Below are 20,927 nucleotides of genomic sequence, written 5' to 3'. Positions count from 1 at the left end.
CAAAAAAAAAAAAAAAAAAACTTTTTGTCATCCAGTCTGCTCTCTCCCAGAATTCTTATTATAGGAATCTTGACACATTTAAAAAATCTTGTCTCTTTTATCTTTCTGGCTATGATCTAGAAGACTTCCTCACTTTTGATTTTTCAGATCACTAAAGATAAAAGAAAAAAAGGAAAAAACCCAAAAAGAATACAATCACTAAAGCCCCCATACCTTAGAATAGAGCTGAAAAATATAACTACATAACCGCAGTCTAAGATTGATTCCTCAGCAATAGGTATCCAACAACTCACGTTTTGGTCATCGGCCCCTTTTGTGTCATCCTTTTTGATGTGTGAGAAAAGGATCACAGGGGGCTAGCACTTTTGGCTTCTTTTTGTTTTTTTCTGTCTCTATATAAGTAATAAACTGTCTAAATCCAAAGTGGTTCATTGTATCTCTGTTGATTGAATCAGTCAGGTCTTGGCCTTGCCTTGTCTTGTAGGCACAAGCTTGACAGACATCATCTATTGATTTCTTGTATGATAATTAAGGTTTTAGTTTTCTTACATTTTCCCTCCCTCATATAAATGTAGTATGATTTTAAAAAAATTAAGTCAGTAGTCAATGTTTATATTACTATGGCTCTGCTGAACATGGTATTGCATAATGACATTCCCTCCAGCTTTGTGTTTTTCCTGTAGTTAAGAGTTGCCATAGTTTTTCTTTTGCTTAGTTTTAAAAAATACCTATTGCTAATATTTTCCAAATGTTCTATGTATATCTGTTAAACATCTAGCAATGCTTTTTTTTCCAAACGTCCAAATGTATGACACAATTGGTCACTATCCCTTCCTCTACTGCCAGAGATCTCCCTTCTTTGCCCTGTCATCTTGCTACAATTTGGACGTATTACTCTCTACACCTGGGGCTCAGGTGTCATCTTAGGACTTCTTATCATCAGTCTTCTCCTTTGCATTGCTTCTCTGTTTTCCGAAATCCCTTTGTTCCTTGTTCTTGGCTTAGTCTTTCATTTCACTGAATCATATCCTTCACTATCTTCCTAAGAAAAGGTGTGTAGGAGGTAAAAATTTTGAGTTCTTACATATCTGGAAATGTCTTTATTCCACAGTTATCCTTTATTTGGCTAAGTATAGAATGCCAGGGTAAAAATAATTTTCACTCAGAACTTTCGGTGCCCAACACTACTCTCCTCCTGCACTGCTGTTGTACTCCTTCATACATGACATGATTTTCTCGCTAGAGGTTATTAAGCTTATTCCCATTTTCCTGGAATGCTGAAATTTAAAATTATTGCCTTGGAATTTTCCCCCATTCTAATGGACACATTTAGTGGACACTTTCAATTTGGAGATTTATATCCTTCACTTCTGGGAAAATTTATCTATCTATCTATCTATCTGTCTATCTATCTATCTATCTATCTATCATCTATCCATCTGTTTATCAATCAATCATCTATTCATTCTATCCTTTGTTTTCTCTGTTTCAAAGCTGAATAAAACTTTTGAAACTTTTTGAATATTCTTTTAACACTGTTTTCTTTTCCTAGCTTTCATTTGTTTTATTCTACTTTCTGGGAGGTTTCTTCAACTTTATTTTCCTACTCTTCTAACCACTTTTTTTTCCTTCTTTTAGAGACAGTCTCACTCTGTCACCTAGGCTGGAGGGCAGTGGCATGCTCATAGCTCACTGTAGCCTTAAACTCCTGGGCTGAAGTGATCCTCCTGCCTTAGCCTGCCAAAGTGCTGGGATTACAGGTATGAGCCACTGCACCCAGCAGTGACCACATTTTTAATTTGTAAGAGCTCTTTATCATCCTCTGATCATTTCTACTTCACATCATCCTGCCCTTTTTCATGGATATGTATCTTCTTTTAAATCTCTGAGACTATCAGTTAAAAATACACATAAAATTTTTTTTAAGTTTCTTTTTACATCACCTCTATTTCCTTTGAGTTCTTTTTTTTTTTCTGTTTGTTTGTTTTGGTCTCTCTCTCTTGTTCATGTGGGATACTTTTTGCAAATTTCTGGTGATCCTGGGCTATCCAGTCATATGTAATAGTGAGGCATCTCAACAACTGGCAACTCTGTTATATGGGCAAATATTTGACTGGCAGGTCTCAATCTCAGGCTATTTCATTGGGAGACCATAAAAGTATATCCTTAAGGTCAGCGAAGGGTAGGTTTGAGATGTTTGGGTCGGGGGGCATTTTGACAGCATGGATTCTCCTTTGGCATGTTTAATTGTGATGTTTGACAGACATCCTTGTAGTCAAAGCTGACACTTTTAAAATAAATTATCCCCCAATGATGACTTGGGCCCTGTCACTCAATGGGAGATTCAGCAGAGCCTGTAGGATCTTATTTGGAATTGACATTCTCTATTGTAAATTCGTTCCTATTTATTTTTAAATTTTATTTGTGTTTCACCGGAAAAGAAAGATGATGCTCAGTTTCAAACTTAACAGTGCACAAGTTGCTTTGTTACAGTAAAACCCAATGTGTACACATATACATAAAGTCCATCTTAAGGGGACTTTTCTCTGGGGCTAACAATTTTTTTCCAGTGAAGAATCCTCCAGTCTTCTAGCCAGGGAACATATACCTGATAGTCCTTTTCTGGGAATGGGGTAAGGGAAGGAGCCTGGCATTGGGGTCCACTATTAACATGTAGACTTAAACATAATTCTCCGGTCTCAGCTAGACACCTGCTGTACTGTTGCTGGGATCCCCAAACTTGGGGGTGCTGTGGTTCTATTTCTCTAGAGAAAAAACCCTCCAATCAAGTGCAGGGATATAGTTGCCTGACTATTTGGGATTGGAAGGGGATCTGGAGTTGTAATTTCTTCATATAAGTCTTTCAACTGCTTCCCTAGGGTTTAGCCTATGCTTCAAACTCACTTCCTGCAGAACCTGCTGCCTCCAAGTTCCCAGCTCTCAGGGCTCTCTGGGAGGATCTGCTCAGTCCTCATCATCAGTGCCATCCTTGGGCCCTTTCAAGTCAATTGCCCCATGGCAGCCACTTTTTATCATCTCCAAATTTGCTAAGTTCTTCTGTCCACTGAGGTCCTCACTCCCATTCTCAGAATTCTCATGGGTTTACGCTTTAAAAACTTTAGTGGGTCTTTGGAGAAAAAGGAGATTAAGATGTATGGTCAGTTTGTTATCTCCAGTATCTCTGACATCACGTGTTGTGAGCCATCCACTTTTAAAACAGAATTTATTTCTTAATTTACATTTTTATTTTTAAATTGACAAATAATCGTATATACTTAAGGTGTACAATGTGATTTATATATATAGTTTATACATATGTTTATATATGTGTATGTGTGTATATATATATCACATTGTACCCCTCAAGTACAATGTGTGTGTGCATGTGTGTGTATATATGTGTAGTACAATACATGTATATATACAAGTACTATACACATACCCACACGTTGTGGAATGATTACATCAAGCTGATTAACACATTCATCACCTCACACCCTTATTTTTTGTAGTGAGAACATTTACAATAAATTCTTTTAGCGATTCAAAATATACACTACATGATTATTAACTATGGTCATCATGCTATTGAACAGACCTGGAAAACTTTTTCTCCTGTCTAACTTAAACTTCATACCCTTTGTTTCTCCTTCTTCCTTGCCTTCCCAGCCTCTAGTAACCACCATTCTACTCTCTAAAGTAGGAATTTATTTTAAATGTTCCCTGAACATGTATTTCAAGCATCCAAGATTTCATAAAAATCTTTGTGTCACCCTCTCCTTACAAGTCTTGATCTATTCCCAGCCTTCACTTTGCCAAACTAAAACCTCAGTTCTCATGTTGATGTCCTGGCCAGGCTCCGGGTTCTCTGGTTCTTTTTCTCTGGCCTCCCTTCAGTTGTCCTTCTGGAGGTCCACTGACAAGAGATGCAGGCATCCCAGGTATTCCCTGGGTGACAAAATCCTCTTCTACAAATATCTCTGCCCTAAGTGGTTGCCTAGGCAGGGTAAAAGACAGGGCTTGCCTTTGGTGTGAGAGTGTGTTCTCCACATTCTTCCTCACTGTGGACAAAGTTCTCAGAAGTCACTTTGGCTTCAAGGAAGTATCCCTTAAATGGTGTGTTCTCACATCACCACGCACCACATTGCCCAAGAGAACGCTGCTATAATTAGCACGTGGGCTCCTCACCAGTCCATCACATTCTAGTAAACCCAGATGTAAGGGAGACTTGGTGGAAAAGACGAGAAAGCCAAAAAAACAGACAAAACAAGAAGGACGATGGGGAAAGGATGGCGATAATATTCATAATAAGGTTTGTAGTTAATTATTATAATAATTACTTGCATTTGCCAAGAATTTCCACATGCATGGTTTCATTCACTATGTGTAACAACACAAAAAAGTACACACTTAGTCCCTATAAACTACGTTATGGGTTCAATCTATGGGTTCAATTCTAGAACTTAATTATAATGATCATCTATGACTTTCTTTCGGAGAAATTTGCTCCAAGTTTCAAACAATGATTTATAAATGGAAACATACACCGTGTGGAAGTTCAGGGCTGCTTGAGTAGACGAAGGCACAGCTTGATTTCTCTGAAAAAGGAGGACTCATTCCACAGGGGTTGATGGTGAGTCTCCTCTGAGCCAGCTGTGGTGCTGAGTGCTGAGGTGAAGGTAAAGATGAGTAGTGCATGGATGCTCCTGCCCACAACGAGTGGGTCTAAGAAGAGAGCACCTGATTCTGCCGAGGGATTGCAAAGGAAAGATTCAGTGAGGGATCACAAAGGAAAGATTCAGTGAGGGATCGCAAAGGAAGGGTTCAGTGAGGGATCGCAAAGGAAGGGTTCAGTGAGGGACCGCAAAGGAAGGGGTCAGTGAGGGACCGCAAAGGAAGGGGTCAGTGAGGGACCGCAAAGGAAGGGGTCAGTGAGGGACCGCAAAGGAAGGGGTCAGTGAGGGACTGCAAAGGAAGGGGTCAGTGAGGGACTGCAAAGGAAGGGGTCAGTGAGGGACTGCAAAGGAAGGGTTCAGTGAGGGATTGCAAAGGAAAGGTTCATAGACCAGAACTTTGACGTGGGATCTGTCCAGCAGAAAAGGTAGTGGAGGACATTTTTGCAGAGAATGTGATGAACAAACACATGAAGGCACAGTTAATAATTTAATATGGACAAACCAAGGGTGGCATCCCTGTAGCAGACATGGGAATTGTTACCACCCAACAAAGAATCCTCCTTTTTTGGGTATTAATTCACTGATTTTCCTCAGGGGAGCTATTTCTCCACACCCAACTTTCAGTCCATGTGATTGGGTGGGACTGGGTATATCACTCAGGCCTGACAATTCATCAGAGAGATTCACTCCGAAATTGGCATGTGACCCATTCTGGGCCAATGAGAGTGGGTCCTGAGATTTTGCTAGAATTCTTAGAAAAGAAGCATGCTCTTTCTCCATCAGGATTGTAGAATAAGTGTAGGCGGATGTTCAGTATATTAGATTATTTGTATGTTTGCCTGTTTGTTTATATGCATTGAGTAAGATCAGAAAGAAGTATCTTAAAATATTGACATCAATGAATTTTTGGTGGTGGGATAATGATGACATCTATGGTTTTTGCACATTTACATATTATTTATATTTGCTACAAATTTATTATATTTATATTAAAATAGATTTTTTTCTTTCTTTTATTTTTCTGAGACAGACTCTCATTCTGTCGTCCAGGCTGGAGTACAGTGGTGTAATCTCAGCTTACTGCAGCCTCTGTCTCCCAGGTTCAAGCGATTCTCATGCCTCTGCCTCCAGAGTAGCTGGGATTACAGGTGTGCACCTCCACACTTGGCTAATTTTTTTTTATTTTTAATAGAGATGGGGTTTTGTCATGTTGGCCAGGCTGGTCTCTAACTCCTGGCCTCAAGTGATCTGCCCACCTCAGCCTCCCAAAGTGCTGAAATTATAGGCATGAGCCAGCGTGCCCTGCCAGAATTTTTTTTCTTTTTTTTGAGACAGAGTCTCACTCTGTCACCCAGGCTGGAGTGAAGTGGTGCGATCTCAGCTCACTGTAGCCTCTACTTCCTGGGTTCGAGTGAGTCTCTTGCCTCAGCCTCCCAAGTAGTGGAGATTACAGGCGGGTGCCACCATGCCTGGCTAAATTTTGCATTTTTAGTAGAGACAGGGTTTCACCACATTAGCTAGGCTGGTCTCGAACTCCTGGCCTCAAGTGATCCACCCACCTCGGCCTCCCAGAGTGCTGGGATTACAGGCGTGAGCCACTGTGCCAAGCCAAAATGGATTTTGATGTTATAAAATTATTTTAAAAATATTTTAGGCTGGGTGCTGTGGCTTATGCCTGTAATCCCAGCACTTTGGGAGGCCGAGGTGGGTGGATCACCTGAGGTCAGGAATTCAAGACCAGCCTGACCAACATAGTGAAACCCCATCTCTACTAAAAATACAAAATTAGCCAGGCATGGTGGTGCATGCCTGTAATCCCAGCTACTTGGGTGGCCGAGGAGGGTGGATCACTTGAACCCCAGAGGTGGAGGTTGCAGTGAATGAAGGTGGCACCATTACACTTCAACCTGGGCAAAAAGAGCAAAACTCAGTCTCAAAAAAAATTTTTTTAATAATACATTGTATAATAATATAAATATGTACCATAATATATGTTTATATTAATAATATATTATTATATAAATAATAGATTCATGTAATTTTTACATTAATATAATGGACTTTAAGCCCCAGATGCCCATTTATTTCTTCCCTTGGTTCCAGTTTTAAACCCAACTCCTTAATCCGGTTTCCTGTAACAACTTTTTCAAAAGAAAGCATTTTACCTTTTCAAAGTCAGGTATTTAGCAAAAAGAGACATTTCAAAGTAAAACATTTAGTAACTAAGAGGTTACACTGGCGCCCCATTAGACCTCAGGCCTCCTCACAGCACAGAGGGTGGAAAGATGGGTGGGGCTCTTTTCTCAGGAGAGGCTCTGACTCCAGGCCAGCTGTGGCAGGGGAACCAGGGGTGGCCGTGCCTGTTTAACCTGACTTTGTAGTCCTTTTAGGAAGAGCTCAGTGGGTTGTTGAACTGGCATGGATGCCCTTGGTAGCTCTGCCAGAGACAGGAATAGGACACAATCCCCACCCAACCTCCTGTCACCTGCCTTCACAATCACAGTCCCTTCAGTCACCAAATGGGAAAAGCACAGCTCAGCCCTGCCTGGATTTCCTCTCCCCTTGTTTGCAAGGACTCTTGAGAATTCACACACATCCTGGGTGTCCTCCCTGCCAGTCACCAGCTCAATCCTGCTGGTGCCCACTGCAGAAACAGAGCCCTCTCTCTCTCTCTTTTTTTTTTTTTTGAGATGAAGTCTTACTCTGTCACCCAGGCTGGAATGCAGTGGAGCCATTCTCAGCTCACTGCCCGCTCTTCCTCCCGGGTTAAAGCGATTCTTCTGCCTCAGTCTCCCAAGTAGCTAGGATTACAGGCTCCTGCCACCACACCCAGCTAATTTTTTGTATTTTTAGTACAGAGAGGGTTTCACCATGTTGGCCAGGCTGGTCTTGAACTCCTGACCTCAAGCGATCTGCCCGCCTCGGCCTCCCAAAGTGTTGGGATTACAGGTGTGAGCCACCATGCCCAGCCCAGGCCCCTCTCTTAAATTCCCCAAGCACAGCTTTAACAAAACTCCCGGTAACTCCTGCAGAGATGCCATTCTCTCTCAAAGAAAGCCACCTTTTACAGTGATTAAGAGGAGCCGTGGCCTCACATTGTCCTGCATTGCACTGTCTCCTTTCCAGAAAAGGTTCACGTTTTATCCTTGCATAACCCAAAGACCTATTAAAATCTTTTCCTAAAAACAAAAGGGATTATTCCCACAAGAGCAAGTTGCTTCCACCTCCACCGGAGACAAAGAAATTGGAATCAAAACCCCAAGCCCATGTAGCTCAGAATAGCAGTTTGCTCTTTTTTTCTTGCCATTGCTTTTTTCAAAAATAGCGGAGGCCATTTTTTGCACACCACATTCTATGCCTGTTTGGAAACCAAAGGCTGTCTGAAAGAGGGTCAGGGACTGGGCTGGGAAAGGAAGGCTGCAGGAGAGACTCAGGAAGAGGGAGTGAGGTCAATGAACACAGCAACCGCCAGTTTTTCCAAGACTGAGAACTTTTATCTTGGAGTCAGATGTGGGGAGAGGGGGCCAGGCGTCTGCTAGCTGTGGGATCACGGGCAGGTCTTGGAGGTGCCTCTCCCAGCTTCAAATCTCTATGAACTTTGGAGAGGCAGGGGGTTTGCTCCCCAGGTGCAGGCTTCCACCTGCCTCTTCCTGGATTGCATCAGAGCTGCTCAGGACTCATTTCCCCACCCCCACAGGCGCCTACAGCTCCCTCCTCCCCCTCCCATAACTTATTAGCTACAGATAACATCCCTTTGTTCTCCCAGTGACTCCACACCCACAGAAGGAGAGGGGGATGAAGAAACCTGCCAGGAGGGTGCTTCCCGCCAGTATCTGATGAAGGTAAGAGGTAAGAGGTTGCGCGTTTACTGCTTGTGCCTTCCAGGGAAGCTTCTTCCCCAGCGCCACTACCCATTTTGGGAGGCGTTTCTGGGCTAGGCTTCCTGGCAGGGGAGGCTCTCAGGCACTGGGGCCACTGAGGGTATGTGGTGAAGCCCTTGGCTTGGAAATCTTCGCCTTTAGGGACTCATTAAGAATTCTTTCTAAGGAATCCTTGTCGGGTGTCTTCCAATGGTTTCCCACCAGATCACAATCAGGCCCAAACTTCTTAGCCTTTTTTGCTAATCCTCTTCCCAGACCCACTGAGCTCCAGTTACATAGAACCATGTGCGATTTTCTTGAACATGTTAATGCATTTTCATGCTTTTGTGACTACTTTTCATATGCTGTTTCCTTTGCCTGGAGTGCCCCCTACCACTTCTCTTCTTAAAGAACTCCTATTCATCCTTCAAGACCCTACTCAAAAGTCAGGTTCTTTTTCAAAGCCTTGCTTGACTTCCCAGACAGGGTTGGATGCTCTGTGCTCTAGGCACAGGGTTCCTTCCCTGGCTCATTTTGGATTAGGGTAATTATTAGAATTTGCATGTTTATCTTCCTTCTAGTTGTTCCTCCAGGGCAGGGACTATCATTCACCTTTGCAAATGTGGTATACAGCACAGTGCCAGGCCCTGGTAATTCCTCAGCCAATATTTGTGGCAGGATAAACACAATTTCTTCTGGATTTGTTGTATTTTTGAGTAGCATTAAGAAAATGCTGTTGTCACTCTGGACATTCCCTGGCCTCCAGTGGCATCTCTCCAGACAAAGGTCACATATTTGTGAGTCTGTGTATTCACACAGCATCAGTATGTCACTTCTCAGGTATTTTACATCTGATTTATTTATTTTACACATTAACCCTATGGGTGGTTGTTATTTTTACCATCATAAAATAAAGAGATCAAGATGCCAAGAGATTAAGTACCATGTTCAAGGTATCAGCACTTGGATGGCAGAGCTGGGACCTGAAATCAGGTATTCTGGCTGCAAAAATCTTTTATCTACATCTGAGATTCTCAGTAAGTGGTCTTTGAATCAGTAGGTCAGCATCCCCCGAGGACTTGTTAGAAAATCCAGAACTCCAAGGGTGGGGCCCAGCAATCTGTTTTAACCAACCCTGTAGGTCATTCTGTCCTCAAGTTTGAGACAGAGCCCTTGTTTAAGAGCTCTGTGGCCTGTGCCACAGCTGCTCCAGTAGCTGTCCACAGCCATGGGAGGGCGCTCCAAGGCCAACTTTCACCGCTGGGAACCTGTCAGGCACGGCAGAAGGCAAGAAAATGCATGAACTGGGAATTAGGTGGCAGATTCTAGTCCTGCAAGTTCTGCAATTATTGGTTGGGTGATTTGGAGCACATTATTTAATGTTTAACCTCCCTGGGCCTCAGTTTTCTCATCTGCAAAATGAGGATGATGACTAAATGTTCTCATCTCTAATTTTCCTTTGAATTCTGTTATCAGCTCTCCTTTGGAATAATATGTTGTCTGTGCCAAGGATGGAATGAAGACAGAGTATGATGGCTCATTTTGACTTTTTCCTTACTTAGAAATGGAGAGCCCCAGAGTCCAAATCCTTGGACCCGGTATCCCCCACCTTCCTCCTCAGGGGCAGAAGGTGAGATGAGAGCAAGCAAACATCTGAGTTCACTCATGAAACTTTACTGGGCAAAGAATAGAAAATGTTGGTTTGGACCCTCCTCCACTGTCTGGAGGCTCCCCTACACGAGCTCTCTCATTGACCCACCTCCTTCCCCTGCTTCCCCGCTGTGGCTTTACCAGCCCTTCTCCATCCCCTTTGTGAGCCTGAGCACTTTCCCTGTTCCCCCACCTGGGGTTGCCAATTCACATGCTCTTGTTTATTCACTGTTCTTCTGAGGAAGGTGGGGCCGGTGTCAGGGTGACTTACTGGGTTTAACAGGGGCTTGGTGGCCTCATGGGGAGCCCCTCAGACACTGGTTTCACATGGCCCCTCCTAATGGCTTCACATGGACCCAAGGGCCCTCCCTGGAGCCCACCCCACAGTGGATGGGACTGTACCTACAGGGCACTGGTGGGGCCCAGCATTCAGCTGACAGCTGAAAAACCTCGGGTCCACATTGGGCTAAAAGGAAGGAAGAATGTTTCTTGCCCTTTTGAGATGTTTACAAAAATCCCAAAAAAGCAATTGTGTTGTCAACGTAGAGCCCTGAATCAGAAAGGTGGTTAGAAGAATTGTTATCACCCAGGCGCTTGATATCAACATAAGAACATGGCTGATACTTAAGTCCAGAGGGACTAGGAGAACTGGGGAGTTTCAGAAGTTGGTCAAAGAACATGTTGCCTTTGGCAAAACCGCACATGTCAAACAACCCGAGTGTCTGTTCAATCTGTATTGCTCTCAGAGAGACTTTCAGCACAAGGTTTTCAGAAGCCAGGAAAAGCCTAAAAATGTAGGACATCAGGTGTCCCCAGCAACCCTGGGGTGAAAAACCAAAGAAGGTGGTTCTTAAACAAGGGCTCTGGGAAGACTGGAAGCCAATGTCGACTCCTCCTCAGTTGAAGGTCACTGAGGCTGCATTTCTTAGCTGCAAGTCACCCAGGGAAGCTGGCCACCCCTTAGATGATCAGTGGAACAACATGTTAATAAGAACATGTGTGCAGACGCTGGGCGCGGTGGCTCACGCCTGTAATCCCAGCACTTTGGGAGGCCGAGGCAGGCGGATCACGAGGTCAGGAGATCGAGACCATCCTGGCCAACACGATGAAACCCCATCTCTACTAAAAAATACAAAAAATTAGCCGGGCGTGGTAGCAGGAGCCTGTAGTCTCAGCTAATTGGGAGGCTGAGGCAGTATAACCTCTTGAACCGGGAGGTGGAGGTTACAGTGAGCCAAGATCGCACCACTGCACTCCAGCCTGGGTGACAGAACGAGACTCTACCTCAAAAAAAAAAAAAAAAAAAAGAATATGTGTGTAAAGTTGTGTGCAGTTACGGTTTCTATGCCTTTTAAATCAATACACATTGTCTCAACCTAGTACCCTGGAGTCCCATGTCAACACCTTCTGCTGATGGCTGCTTTCTTGACCCATTCTGAGCACTCCAAAGTGGGCTGGGAACCTGCTGACCTACCTCAGCAGTCTTGGAACTTCCCAGGATCCCGGGGGGCTTGGAAGCCTGGGGACCACCCAAGTGTGGATTAGGATTCCTGGACTGCTCCGGAATGGGCCCCTCCCCCTCCCCCCAGTCAGCGCCTGTCCCACCTCAGCCTGAAACTGGCCTGCTTTCCTCCAAGACTTAGATCGAAAGATTCTTCTGCATATGTTCAAAATGTATTTCAACTCCTTGGAGTCTCCTAAGCCTCCCACTGCCAAGCCCCTGTGACTTCACAGACACTGAGCACTCATCTCTGGTGCTGTCTTCTACTCAAAGAGTGGCCTCATCTGAACATGCTGGTCCTTTAGCTCTCTGTTGTGCAGGAGTGAGGAGACACGGGCTGTAGTCTCAGCATGCTGATGCAATCTAGCTGTGGGCCCTTCCGCAGGTCATTTTACTTCTCTGGGCCTCAGTTTTATCATCTGTAAAATGGGAATGTTGCTTTAGATGCCCTCTGAGATATTCCAACTCTAAAATTCTGAGATTCTGGGGGTCACCCTGGCCGAAACAGGTTCAGAGGTCCTGCACATCACCCACACATGGCCGTGAGGATATAGGATAGGGTCCATGTAGTATTAGGACAGTGGGGAAGACCCTGGGGCAGATGAGTACTTTTCCTTCATGGACTTGGATTTGAGGAGAGCCTGTTGGGGGTCCTGGCTGGAAAGAGTGAGACAGCCTCCCTCAGACTCCCCCTGTGCTTGAGTGGTTGCCTCACAGGCTGTCACTTAACCCTCCTCACCACTTCCCAGGGTGGGAAAGGGAAGGGCAGATGGGGGACAGCTGATGAAATAAGCAGACACAAACGTGTGTTCCTCAAAGGCAAAGCCAAGGTCAACAGAGCTGGGCCAACTTGGGCTGCAGCTGTAGGCCCTGCTCTTTGCAGGGTTTCAGCTTCCTCTTCTCTCCTTGACTCTCTCCTAATAATTTAAATGGGGTTCTTTCTCAGAGCACCAGAGCCAGTGGCTGATACTTTGTGTTAGAATTTACCCACAACTATCCACTTGTGTTGCTCTTTAACCCGCAGCCAAAGACAAAAGAAGATGTCCTTGGCTGCTGGAACGCGTGCAGTGAGGGCACCCAGGAGTGGGGCAGTTGTTCTGAGACTCTGCTCCCACCAGACCATACTTTCTATGTGCTCTTCCAGGAGGAAATGGATCCAGCCAGAAGGATCAGAGAGTGTCAGAAGATCTGGAAACTTCCTCTGTAGGGCCAAAGCCTCAAAATATGCCATTCTATTCTGGGGAATGCCATTTCTATTCAGGGCTCCATCCATCAAATAGAAATGGGACTCTAGGCTACTTTCCCATCTCCCAGGAATTTGGATGCCTAGAACACAACAATTCTTTTAATCTTCTAAGTTAAAAAAAAAAAAAAGATTCTGGGACAGGTGCAGTGGTTCACTCCTGTAATCCCAGCAGTTTGGGAGGCCGAGGTGGGCAGATCACTTGACGCTAGGAGTTGGAGACCAGCCTGGACAACATAGTAAGACCCTATCTCTCCAAAAAAAAAAAAAAAAAAAACCACACACACACACAACAACAGCTGGGTGTGGTGTTTCACGCCTGTAGTCCCAGTTACTTGGGAGGCTGAGGTGAGAGGATCATCTGAGCCCAGGGAGATAGGGAGACTGAGGCTGCAGTGAGCCATCATTGCACCACTGCACTCCAGCCTGGACAACAGAGTGAGACCCAGTCAAAAAAAAAAAAAAAAAGATTCTATAAGGGGGAAAAGAGAAGGCACATCAAGTCCTTGACAAAAGGAAATTTGCTAAATATTACACTCAAACTAGCTTAATAATGAACAACTGTACCTTCATCATAAGTTGCAAAGAACTTTGTCATACTAAATCCATACTTTGTATATTCACTCAAAAGGCTTTATAAGGAAAATCCAAGTATATTTAGACCCTCACATCAGTCATAATCATCATAATTTACTGAACACTTATCATGTGCCAGGCCCTGTACTAGGTGACTTAAATGAATTATCATATTTCAGCCTCACAAGAACCCTATGAGACTGAATCTATTATTATCCCAATTTTATAGATAGAGACGCTGAGGCACCAGAGGGGTTTTTTTTTTTTTTAAACAGAGTCTTGCTACATTGCCCAGGCTGGAGTGCAGTGGCACGATCTCAACTCACTGCAACCTCTGCCTCCCTGGCCCAAGTGATTCTCTGAAGCACAGAGGTTTAAATAACTTGTCCAGGCAGGGCGTGGTGGCTCATGCCTGTAATGCCAGCACTTTGGGAGACCCAGGCAGGCAGATCACGAGGTCAAGAGATGGAGACCAGCCTGGCCAACATGGGAAAATCCCATCTCTACTAAAAATACAAAAATTAGCCAGGTGTGGTGGCGCGCACCTATAATCCCAGCTACTCGGGAGGCTGAGGCAGGAGAATCGCTTGAACCAGGGAGGCAGAGTTTGCAGTGAGCCGGGATTGTGCCACTGCACTCCAGCCTGGCGACAGAGTGAGACTCCGTCTCAAAACAGAACAGAACAGAACAAAACAAAACAAAAACAACTTGTCCAAGGACACAGAGATAGTAAGTGATGGAGCCATAGTATTGAGCTGGTTTCCCTGATTTGGAGCCTGTGCTCATAACTAGCTGAAAACTTCACATACACAAATATAGAATTTAGGGGGATAGAATCCTTAAAAATACAAAAGGTTTGCTAGAATGTTCTCTAAACCCCAAATTCCCCCATAATTTCAGTAAATAAGACCTATGGCCGGGTGCAGTGTGGCTTACACCTGTAATTTTAACACTTTGTGAGGCCAAGCTAGGAGGGTCACTTGAGCCCAGGAGTTCAAGACCAGTCTGGGCAACATAGTTAGGCCCTGTCTCTACAAAAAGTTTTTTAAAAATTAGCTGGGTGTGGTGGCACATGCCTGCAGTCCAGCTCCCTGGGAGGCTGAGATAGGAGGATTGCTTGAGCCCAGGAGTTCAAGGCTGCAGTGAGCCAAGATGGCACCACTGCACTCCAGCCTGGACAGCAGAGTGGGACCTTGTCTCAAACAAACAAACAAACAAACAAACAAAACACCATAATTTTCTCTTTTTAAATTTGAGATGGAGTCTTTCTCTGTTGCCCAGCCTGGAGTGCAGTGGTGCCATCTTGGCTCACTGCAACCTCTACCTCCTGGGTTCAAGCAATTCTCCTGCCACAGCCTCTCAAGCAGCTGGGATTAAAGGCATGTGCCACCATGTCCGGCTAGTTTTTGCATTTTTAGTAGAGATGGGGTTTCACCATGTTGGCCAGGCTGGTCTTAAACTCCTGACCTCAAGTGATCCGCCTACCTTGGCCTTGCAAAGTGCTGAGGTTACAGGTGTGAGCCACTGTGCCCAGCCCATAATTTTATTTTCTGAAGTTTGTCTTAAGGAACATACATTTTGAATGCAACATATGGATTTTTGCTTTGTGGGAAGGCACACATCTAAACCTTTCACCCAGTTGGTTAATTCTGATATGATTAATTCTGTTAATAATGAACGATTATTTTCTTATTGGTATTGAATAACCACATTTAGAAAGGAGCCTAGGGAAGGTGGTTTATAATTTAAGTATGAATCTTCTAATTACACATTTGTTTGTATATATTCATGCATAATCAAATTGAATCAAATGGACAGCCTGAAAGAATGAGATTATAGTGTTAGTGTGGTAGAGCGGGAGTTGAGGGCATTCTTCTTGCATTAGCCATCAACTTGATTTATAGATGTTTTATCTCATTAACCTTTAAGTCATAGAGCTAATTAGTGGCTCTGGGAACTGCAAAACACACTTGAAACAATCATGTAGCTCTTTAGCTTCGCCATGCACCAAATTAAACTGGACCCAATTATTCCAAATCATGGAAGACATCTTTTGAAAGACTTTGCCTCCTTCATTTCAAATGGATCACTGGGATGAATATCATACTTGATGAAAACCCAGATTTCCTTTTCTAGCTGCATGCCGTATTGTGTTAAAACCATCTGAATGCTTCAAAAGCACTTGCTTCACAAAGAGACACATATATGCAGATTGGTGTGATTATTCCTGTTTGGGTAAAGTTGTCCCAGGACCCTATGGAGGGTGTCACCCTAAGGATAGCACTGCTGACCTTCCACCTGCAGGGAGCCATGCTGGGAGGATCAGGGAGTCATGCTGGGACCCAGATTGTTCAGGAGGCTGCCATCTTGAAAATGGAGATGGTTCCTTGGCACTCATAGACCTATAGGCATCCTTTTGTTTTCACTTCTCTGTTCTTATTTCTGGGATAGAAGCCCTCACAAAACTGTGACAAAGACCCAGACCCTGAAGTCTAAGTAGACACAGGCTTTCTTCTCTTTCCAGCCTTCTGATGGGAGGAATTTGAACTTCTTGGCTCCCCGTTTCTTGTGGCTGAATTAAAGTAATGGCTAGGGCCAGGCGCGGTGGCTTACGCCTGTTATCCCAGAACTTTGGGAGGCCGAGGCGGGTGGATCACTTGAGGTCGGGACTTCGATACCAGCCTGGCCAACATGATGAAACCTTGTCTCTACTAAAGTTACAAAAACCAGTCAGATATGGTGGCACACACCTGTAATCCCAGCTACTTGGGAGGCTGAGGCAGGAGAATTGTTTGAACTTGGGAGGTGGAGGTTGCAGTGAGCCTGAGATTGCACCACTGCACTCCAGCCTGGGCAACAGAGCAAGACTATGTCTCAAAAAAAAAGTAATGGCTAGGATGAAATGATGAGAGAAATCTAACAGGCTAATTAATTTACCTAAGACAGGGCATAAAGCTACTTTCTGGATGGATAATGGGCTGGGTGCAGTTGCTGAGTGGACTTTGGGTAAGAAAAATGGCCACCTGTCCAAGACGCTTAGTAAAGACATTGTTTTTAGGGCATTTGGAGTTCAATTTAGTTTCTTTTGAATAGGACACTACAAAAGATGAACCTTCATAAGGGAGGAAGAAGGCTCAGGCTTATTCAACTTACATTTCAAATAATTTCCTGATGGAGGAAAGGGATTTGGGTAGAAACCCCTAAGATGATGACTTACAGTGGGGTTTTCTGAATTCTCATGTTCTTAGAGCAGGACTGTGAAGTGTAGGAAGCAGAGGCCTGTGGGGTGCAGTCTTACCAGATGGGGGGCTTCACCTCCACTGGACATGTGAGTGAAGCTGAAGTTTCTTTTGGGCCTGATTTTGCATGAAGAACAAGTCCCAGTGTCAGGGGACACCAAACTTTAATTTCTTTCTTGGATTTAGTTTGAAAATGGACTAGATTGTTAACATACAGAGGAATTTTTGTGTGGGTTCTTGCTCCTTAAATGCCAAACTGATGTTCTAATGCCTTTTGACATGTCTCCTGCTGAGTGACTCAGCCCTGGCCTCATGGACCCTCCACAGGCTCTCCTTCCCTCAGGGGTGCAGGTGTGTCCCCACCTCGGATTGGAGGCCAGAAAACTAACCACAATCTCCTGGCTATGAGACCTAGCTCCTGCCTTGGAGGCAAAACAGGGTGAAATACAGGCAGGCAGGATCCCAAACCACAGAAGCTCATGTTAGGTCATTCTTGTGAACATGACAACTTGCTGTCTCTCTAGGTCAACAAAAAGAGACATAGATCCATTTGAAAATGGCCTTAAAAGACTAAGAATGTGGCCGGGCGTGGTGGCTCATACTTGTAATCCCAGCACCCTGGGAGGCTGAGGTGGGTGGATCACCTGAGGTCAGGGGTTCGAGACCAGCCTAACCAACATGGTGAAACTCCATCTCTACTAAAAATAAAAAAATTTAGCCAGGCGTGGTGATGGACACATGTAATTCCAGTTACTGGGAGGCTCAGCCGAGGCAGGAGAATCTCTTGAACCCAGGAGGTGGAGGTTGCAGTGAGACCAGATCACACCATTGCACTCCAGCTTGGGCAACGAGTGAAACTCTGTCTCAAACAAACAAACAAACAAACAACAACAACAACAAAAACTAAGAACGTGCATGATTATTGTTGCCATTGAGTGCCATTCCAAAGGAACCGAGAAAGTTAATTAGCCATTCCCTTCCACAAGCCAACAGAGGTGCTAGAGGACATTTATACTCTCTATAGCAGGAACGTTGAGTACAAGGAGTTTAAATCACTTATCCAACAGCCAGTGAGTACAATGTCAGATTCTTGTTCCCTATTCACATGCAGCTGGCATCTTTGGGGGAACTGCACACTGGGCAGGAACCATCTTTCAAAGCCCCTGGAAAAGCTGCAGAGGCACTCACAGGATCATCCCTCTCTAGGACAATCTCTCTGGGACAGTTAGAAATGAGGTGGAGGCGCCGGGTGCGGTGACACACGCCTGTAATCCCAGCACTTTGGGAGGCTGAGGTGGGTGAATTGCTTGAGGTCAGGAGTTCGAGACCAGCCTGGCCAGCATGGTGAAACCCTGTCTCTATTAAAAATACAAAAAATTAGCTGGTCGTGGTGGCACACCCCTGTAGTCCTAGCTACTCAGGAGGCTGACGCAGAAGAATTGCTTGAACCCGGGAGGTGGAGGTTGCAGTGAGCCAAGATCGTGCCACTGCACTCCAGCCTGGGTGACAGAGCGAGACTCCTTCTCAAAAAAAGAAAAAGAAAAAAGAAAAATGAGGTTGAGGATCAGGATCAGTGCAGAGGAAAGAGTAATCAAAAATTATTACTCCTCTGAAATAATTCTTGGGAATTTTGCCGTGGCTGGTGTGGCTCCGAATGTGGTAATTTTTCCTTAAACATGGGATCCAGCCCAAGGCAGAAGTAGATGAATCCTTGGGAATGCACAATTACTATTCATTCAGTTCACTGTGGGAATTAAGCAAATGAAATTGCCTGATGAGAAAAACAACACTGCCTTAAGAAGCACTCTGTCATGTTCACAGTGCATTTAAAATAATTATTAGGAAAGAGGGCCTGGCAATGTGAAGAATGTCAGAAATCTTCAGCCCAATTTGTTCCTAGGGGATGATGAAAATGGGTATATTTTGGCTGAAATTCTAACTTCTACTCTCAGGGCTACTCAGAAAGTCTGGCTAAGCTACATATAGGAAAAACGAACAGATTTTTTTTTTCTTTCCTAGACTGGCACCCCTGAGGCTTAGGAATAATAATCACTTCAAATATGAGTGATTGATCCATTCCTCTAAGGCTAGTTAATAACAAACATTGTTTGTTCTTTATAGTATCTAACATTTGCCCAACCTGCTTATAGCACATGGAATTTGGACTGAACCCACAAGACACACACTGGTTGCCTTTGACCCTGGGGTAGGGCTTACTGATATCTCTTTTGAATGAAGGGAAGAATGGAGTACTAGAATGGATGCTGGGTGAATTAAATTCTACCCACTATAAGCCGTGTTTGAGGCAGCTCATGGGATCACCCTTATAGACCACATGAGTTATTTCTGGGCCTGGGGCTTCTCTGGGCGCCCGCCTCCCCACTGGTTGGCTCAGCCCCTGGTCCTTAGAAGACCTTCCTGAGAGGCCAGTGTATCTTCTTGGCTACATTTCTATACAGCCTTTTAATATTCACACATGAGACAACTTAACACACTGCTGCCTCACATGGCCATGAGTTCTGTTGTGTGCCAGCATCATGACCAATCTTGTCTTGGACAGGGGGGCTAAAAAGACCTTTGCCCTAGTAGTTAGCATCAAGTCATGGTAGTGGCCAGCCCCAGGCTGGCCTCATGCTCTGGCTCTAGAAACTGGACTCTTACTTCGTCCATTCATTTGAGAAATATTTTTTGAGAATCTATTATATGTCAGACACTGTACTAGGCCTACAAGTAGAGCACTAACTAAAAGAGATAAAGATGTCTGCCCGGCCGGGCGCAGTGGCTCATGCCTGTAATCCCAGCACTTTGGGAGGCCGAGGTGGGTAGATCATGAGGTCAGGAGATCAAGACCATCTTGACCAACATGGTGAAATCCCGTCTCTACTAAAATACAAAAAATTGCCAGGTGCGAAGGCTCATGCCTGTAATCCCAGCACTTCAGGAGGCTGAGGCAGGCGAATCACCTGAGGTGGCGAGTTTGAGAACAGCTTGACCAACATGGTGAAGCCCCGTTTCTACTAAAAATACAAAATTAGCCGGGTGTGGTGGCGCATGCCTGTAATCTCAGCTACTCGGGAGGCTGAGACAGGAGAATTGCTTGAACCTGGGAGACGGAGGTTGTGGTGAGCCAAGATGACGCCATTGCACTCCAGCCTGGGCAACAAGAGTGAAAAGAAAGAAAAAGAAAGAAAAAAAGAAAACAAAATTAGCTGGTGTGGTGGCGGGCATCTGTAGTCCCAGCTACTCGGGAGGCTGAGGCAGTGGAATCGCTTGAACCCAGGAGGTGGAGGTTGCAGTGAGCTGAGATTGCACCACTGTACTTCAGCCTGGCGACAAAGCAAGACTCTGTCTCAAGGAAAAAAAAAAAAAAGATGTCTGCCCTTCTTTAAATTCTACTCTATTTTAGGGAACTGAATCTTGTTCTCTCATTGCCAAGTTTCAGTCTTGGTTCTCCAATCATAAGTCACTTCTTCCATAACGATGTTTCTCAAACTTCAATGTGAATACAAATCATCTGGGGATCTTGTTAAAATGCAGATTCTGGCTGGGGACAGTGACTCACGTGTGTAATTCCAGCACTTTGGGAGGCCAAGGTGGGAGGATTGCTTGAGCCCCCAGGAGTTGGAGACCAGACTGGGCAGTATAGCAAAAGCCCATCCCTACAAAAAATACAAAAATTAGCTGGATATGGTGGCAAATGCCTGTGGTCCCAGGCACTCGGGAGGCTGAGACAGGAGGATTGCTTGAGCACAGGAGTTCAAGGCTGCAGTGAACCAAGATTGCACTACTGCACTGCAGCTTGGGTGACAGAGTGAGACCCTGTCTGAAAAAAAAAAAAAAAAAAGCAGATTCTCATTCAGTAGGTCTGGGGTGGGACCTGAAATTCAACAGTCCTAACAAGCTTCCAAATAATATTGTGTTGCTGCTAGGGATGCTGCCTGGATTGCACCTTATTTTATTTTGGGGACGGAATCTGGCTGTGTCGCAGAGCCTGGAGTGCAGTGGTGCAATCTTGGCTTCCTGCAGCCTCGGGCTCCTGGGTTCAAGCAATTCTCCTGCCTTAGTCTCCCGAGTAGCTGAGAGTACGGGCGCATGCCACCACGTCTGGCTAATTTTTGTATTTTTAGTAGAGACGGGGTTTCACCATGTTGGCCAGGCTGGTCTTCGACTCCTGACCTCAAG

Source organism: Colobus angolensis, unplaced genomic scaffold, assembly GCF_000951035.1.
Source record: "Colobus angolensis palliatus isolate OR3802 unplaced genomic scaffold, Cang.pa_1.0 Scaffold413, whole genome shotgun sequence".
Lineage (NCBI taxonomy): Eukaryota > Metazoa > Chordata > Mammalia > Primates > Cercopithecidae > Colobus > Colobus angolensis.
Note: the sequence above shows the minus strand (reverse complement) of the source record.